Genomic DNA, 6,769 nt, shown 5'->3' on the forward strand with positions numbered 1-6,769 from the left:
CTCCATTAAAATTAGAGTTTCTTATTCCTAATTAACCACACAACATCCATATACACATTAGACAAAGATTCACGAGCCAAATTGCCCTTGAGAGTACACGAATCCCCTCGAAAAACAGAGTGACATACACTCTGTTTTCGCGGCTTTTCCTGTCTGTCCAGTTCTGTTTGTGCTCATTTTTCGTGCCCAATAATTCAAAACGAGCAGGGATTGTTTTAAGATCTTTGTTCTCCTCTCTTTCTAGTTTTCAAAACATCTTTTAAATCTAATTTTCACCGTGAAACGAGTGAGAAATTGCAGTTTGAAAGTTGCTGTCCAGATTTGCAAAAAAACGTGTTGTTGCTTTGTTCCTTCGTCGACGACGGCCTCTCGAGATAAAATCTACGATCGATTACGACCCAAGACGGTGTCAACGATACATGTAGGTTGAGGGTGCATCAAATCCTCCTTTTCTCCCTTTTATTTCGTTCTTTTTATGTTTGTTTTTCATTGTTTCGTTTTACATTGTTTAACGTTTTGTTTATCGTTTGATATCGTTAACTATTAAAACTAGTTTAGTCCGAGTATGAGTTAAAGTACCACCATGAACACCCACGTTGACTTGAGATGGGAAAGAAATCCGCTACATCAGTCGGTCGTATCCCCCGTCTCATTTACATATCCTCGTGTTCAAGGTAGGGCATTAATAAAACGAATTCTAACTTCGCTCTTCGCTTTTGACTCCTTGCCTGTTTCGTCCAATTCGACATACCCTAGGACCATTCACATGTTAGTTCGACCTCTGATTGTTAACCTATAACTCATTTAGACGACATTAGATCAATTTAATAACCTAATTAGACACGTTAGGTGGCATCGACGTAGCTTTAAAAACCGACTAACAATTCTGTAACTTAATTGAATGCATCTTTCTCTTTCACATAATTTCTCGCTAGTATAAGAGTGCGTGATTAGCACCTTCTTATTAACACTCGATGAGTTAATTTAATTAGCGAACTTGACCTAATTCGACCCTTTAGGCCGTGTAGAATACACCTTGGCGTGACATCATCCCAATCGATCAACGTCGTTTCTAACTTGTTTTCTAACTTGTTTCCTAACCCGTTTCGCAATCATCTATCTAACCTAATGAATCTAACCTAAGGATTAGGGTAGGCTAGAACGTGTAGGCCGTGTTTGGCCGTGTCTTTGTAGTCCTTTTCTCGTTATTTTCACTACAAGAAAAACGCGGCTTACTGACGGCCCTACCGACGGAAAAAAGAGGCCGTCAGAAAACACGGGTTACTGACGGATGTGTGACGGAAATTCCGTCAGTAAAGTTTCCTGACGGATATCCCGTCAGTATCTATTGGCGCGTTGATCAAGTCAAAGGCGCCAAAAGAACTGTGACGGATATTCCCGTAATCTCTTAATCGACGGAAAATCCGTCAATGGTATTTGCACGTTAAATTGCATTACAGCTGGAAATCACTTTAGCCTACTGACGGAATATCCGTCAGTTTTTTCAAAATACTGACGGAATATCCGTCACTTGGTCAATTATTAGTTGGTGGTAGTGTGTGACATGGTGTCACAATAATTGTTCTACTGACTGATATTCCGTCAGAATTTTGAAAAAACTGACGGATATTCCGTCAGGAGTTGTACTTTAACTGACGTGTACTGTCACTTGCATTATTTTCTGATAAAGTGAGCGTCTGACGGATTTTCCGTCAGTTAAATAGGAATACGGACGGAATTTCCGTCAGGATTTCTTTTTAACGGACGGTGAATTTCCGTCAGAGGTTTCTATTAACTGAAACACGCGAAGAGTTTCTCCTTCACTTTACTAAAATTCCCCCAAATCAATTAAAATCGCCTTAACCCCTTACCTCCTTAAAACCCGACACCACCACCACCCTCCTCCACTTCCGGCGCCACCACCACCACCACCAACACCACCACGCCGTCGCCATCACTATAAGGTAATTAACTTTATCTTTTTTTTTCTATTTCCTTTATCTTTTTCCTTCTCCTTCATCCTTTTCCTTCTCCTTTTCTTATTTATATTTTTTTTTTGTTAATAGTAGGCCGCCGCCTCCGCCAGCCGCCGCCGTCAGCCGCCGCCGCCCCCAGCCGCCGCCGCCAGCCGCCACTGCAATTCCTTTTTCATTTTTTTTTTGTCAAGTTAATTAGGTATTACTCCTTTTAATTAGTTTAATTAATTTAGATTATTAGTTATTGTTTTAATCCGTCAGAGGTTTCTATCGACGGATATTCCATTAATTGTGAAAAATCGACGGATATTACTCTTTTTAATTTTTTTAATTAGTTTAATTAATTTAGATTATTAGTTATTGTTTTAATTGTTGTTGAAAAAAGGTTGGTGTTGATGCATGTTGACTTAGGATAGAAGCCAATGTTGTGACGGATGTATGTTGTTAATGTATGTTGTTAATGTATGTTGTTAATTTAGATTATTAGTTATAATTTTTTTTTTTAATGTATGCATGTTGAGTTAAGATAGATATTTAATTTTATTATTAAAAATTAGATTATTGTTAAATGTTAATTAGAATAAATATGAATTAGACTAGATATGTAAAATGAAAAGTAAATCATGTTAGTTTTTGTTAATTGAAAAAGTAGTCATTGTTGTATGTTTTGTTTTTAATATTGTTAAAATTATTGTTCATATTGACCTAGTACCCGTTCAAAAATTACTCACTAGGAGTAATTTTTGAATAGTCCCCGTTTTGGGACTGTCTTTGTACGTTTTAAGTCACTTAGGTAGTAAACATGTGCTTGTGATTTGTTAATGAGAAAAGAGTTTGGTGACAATTCCTTTAATGTTCTCTAAATGCATATGTAGAGTAATTATTTATTCTATATTGTGTATTTGGAGAACGGATGGGAATTGCTGCCGAATTTTTTTTCTCATTAATAAATCACAAGTACATGTTTGCTAGTGTCTTAAAACGTACATTGATGGGTTTAGGTTGGAGTGATAAGGACCCAATTCAAAGAAATACAATATTTATATTGGTTAAAATGTTAAATTATTGTTTATTATGCTTGATTTTGATTATTGTTAGGTTATTATCTTTTTTATGATATATATAAATGTGTAGATATATAATAACATGAAAAGATTAGAACGGCAGTGGATGTATGAAAGATTAGACGAAAAAAAGAAACCCAAGAAAGCATATGCAGAGGGGGTGAAAGAGTTTATTAAATTCGCGGAGGGAAGTAGTGAGTACAAGAATTTAGGTGAAATGAGGTGTCCGTGTAAGAAATGCAAAAACCTAGGTTTTAAAAGGAAAGCAGATGTTCAAATTCATCTTTGGTCGTATGGTTTCGCCGATAATTATTATGTATGGACGTATCACGGTGAGAAACTACCTAGTACAAATGCTAGTGAGAATCCTTACCGTGAGTTCGTGGAAAATGCATTGCGTGATACTGTTGACCAAATTTTGGAGGATCGACTTAATCCTGATGACCTTGACGATGAAGAAGTGCGTTATGAAACCCCGAACCCCCAAGTTTCTTCGTTCTTTAAAATGTTAGAGCAAGCTGAACAACCGGTGTTTGAGGGAAGTGATATGAGTTTGTTGCAAGCAGCTGCTAGGTTGTTATCAATCAAATGTGAGAACAACATATCTCTTAGATGCGCTAATAGTTTTGTGTCGTTCGTTGGTGACATAATTCCAAAGGAAAATCAAATGGCGCGCAATTTTTATGAGATTAAAAAAGTTCTGAAGGGACTCCAACTTCCCCATGAAAAGATTGATGCATGTATCAATGGATGCATGCTTTTCTGGAAGGAAAATTCTAATCTTGAAGAATGTACAAAGTGTCGTGCATCTCGGTATAAAGGTAAAAATAATTCAAGTGGGAGGCGAATTCCATGTAAACCAATAACTTATTTCCCGCTTGCGCCAAGGTTACAACGACTATATGCAACCAAGCATTAAAGAAGAGGCAAGTGGTAATTAGTTCACAGTTTTGAACTAACGATTTGAATTGTTAACATGCAGTGATTATGCCGAACATTTTTCGCCGTATGATTGGGAGCAATAGTAAGGCAAATGCATCTCAACGGAATCGGGAGGACGACGAGGTTGAGGATGAGGAAAATCCTGAATTTCCATCAGATAGACAGGAGAACATGCAGGTGATTCTCTCAAAGGCCCGTGCTCGGCCAGATCATTTTTGGTAAGTTTATGTTAATTTTTCTTAAGTTTAAAAAAACTTAACATTTACAGTTTTAATTTCAAATATTTATGTGTTTTTCAGGTGGGATGACGAACCAATCAAGAAATATGTTACTTGGTCATTCACTTGTAACACAGGAGATGAGTACTTCACTAGGTGGGGTGAAGCGAGTAACGCACAGCGTCGGAAGATGTGGAATTACTTTGCGGTAATTATGTTTTTCAATAATAATTTTCTTAAGTTTATAATAATTTTCTTAAGTTTATAAGAATTTTCCAAAGTTTTATATAACTAATTTCACACTTGTTTTTTGAAACAGACTCATGTAAGATCCATCGATCCTGGGTATGATCCTATTCCGAGTGGCAAAGAGGGTAACGAGGCGGATTACCACTCTTATCAATGGAATAAAATATAACAAGAAACCGCCAAAGTGGGTGCCTGTTTCTTGGTTGGAGAACCTTAGGAATAGGCCAAATGATGCTACTTTTGCCAAACATTCGAAAATCAACACGGCAAATAGGAAGTCGGGTGGGAAAGATGGGAAAGCATTGGGCACCCACACTCTTGGTCGGAAGAGTTGCTCCGATGCTTTCAAGGAATTGGTAAGTATTGTTTATATTGCTTTTAAAAAGTGGTTAATATATATGATTGACAAAAATATACTTGATTTTACTTGTTTCCATAATAATTTCAGGGTCAAGAGGCCACCCCCCACAAGATGTTCATGAAGACGAAGAAAAATAAGAAGGGCGAGTGGGTTAACCGTCGAGCGGCTGATGTTGAGGTAAATTCTTGAATTTAATTTAATATTTATTTTTATTACAAAGAACGATAATCTCTTTCTTATAAAGATAGGTATATATATATCATTTTTGACGATTTTCTATTTTTTCAGCGTGATTTCCAAGAGGAGATGAGGCGGCCATTGCCACACTGGAGTCTCCGACGAGATTCAGCCTACTATAAGGTCTGTAGGAGGATTTGACGAGAAGAACTGGATGTTTGGGACAGGACCTACAGGGGCCCAAATATGGTATGATCTTCCTCCTAACAAAGCTGGCCGACGGTCTTTATCTTATGCTCCTAACATAATTTCACAGCTTTCCACCCAAATGAATGATGAGCGATCCGCTCGAGTTGCTCTTGAAAGACAGGTTCGTGAACAGGCTGAAGAAATGGCGGCAATGAGAAAGGCTTGGGCTGATTTGCAAGCATCTCAACCCCCAAACACGTGTTCACAATTTACTCCACATAGACGGGATGAGTTTGGGGGTGGTGATGACGGGTTTGGAGGTATTGGTGGTAGTTTTATTGACCCTATAAACACTTAGAGCCTTTAAGTTAGAGCCTTTAGGTTAGAGCCTTTAGGTTAGAACTTTAGTTTAGTTAGTATTGTCGTCTAGTAAGTATGAAAGACATGGTAAAACAATTCTCTGTTTAATTTGTAAGACAATGTACAAATTTGACTATGTTTTTATGTAAAACAATTTGCGTCCCCTTCTCTTTTGTTGTCTATTGATTCCCGCATTAGCGGTCGACGTGAAAATGGATTCCCGCTTGGCGGTCGACGATTGGATGTGTTTTGCAGGTTTTGTTTATATTGGAAACGATGCAAATAGGCATCGTGGCTGGCAGCAGGCTGTATTTGAAACGATGCAAAAAAACGCATCGTGCCGGGCAGCAGCCGTTCTTTGTTTCCAGGCCTGTTTTTTAATATATCTGACGGAAATTCCGTCAGTAATTTCAAAATACCGACGGAATTTCCGTCACTGCTTTCCCTCTCCATTTTTCCAGATTCAAGAGGAAAGTGCCACGTGTCCTTGGAACTGACGGAATTTCCGTCAGTAAAGTGATAAAACTGACGGAATATCCGTCAGTAAAGTTAGAAAACTGACGGAAATTCCGTCACTACCCTCTGTTAATTTGATTTCAGAAACTTACGTGGAATGCCACGTGTCAGATACAACTGACGGAAAATCCGTCAGTAATACGAAACACTGACGGAAATTCCGTCACTATAGACCTATAAATAAAGACGGATTTTCCGTCACAGTTCCGTCAGTTTTTTGGAAGACTGACGGAAATTCCGTCGATGGTATTTTTCGACGAAATAAGCGACCCACGATTCTCGACGGAATTTCCGTCAGGAAAGGGAAATACCGACGGAAATGCCGTCAGTATGGGCTTTATTTTTCCGTCAGTTTCCCGCGTTTTTTCTGTAGTGTTTCTCATCTTTATCTCGTTATTTTGTATCTTGTAATTACTTTGTTTATCGAGTCGTGTTTGGTAGTTTGTTTGTAATTAGTTTTACTTTTATCGAGTCAAAACTTCTTCAAAAACCTTAGTCTTGTTTGGTTAGATGGTTGTGCCCCAATGCATGTAAGAGCGTAGTAAATCGCATGTTGTTTAAAGCGACATGGCCCGATTTATGCTAATGCATGCTTTGGTGTGTGGCCCTATGTCTAATTCGATAAGATTAAGTGAAAGCACGCATCACGAGGAGTGACCCAAGGCCGTGAGTCATGTAAGTCGTGGGCCACCCCCCTTGTGCACGTTTCCCTAGGCC

Source organism: Silene latifolia, chromosome 2 (assembly GCF_048544455.1).
Source record: "Silene latifolia isolate original U9 population chromosome 2, ASM4854445v1, whole genome shotgun sequence".
In the NCBI taxonomy this organism is placed as follows: domain Eukaryota; kingdom Viridiplantae; phylum Streptophyta; class Magnoliopsida; order Caryophyllales; family Caryophyllaceae; genus Silene; species Silene latifolia.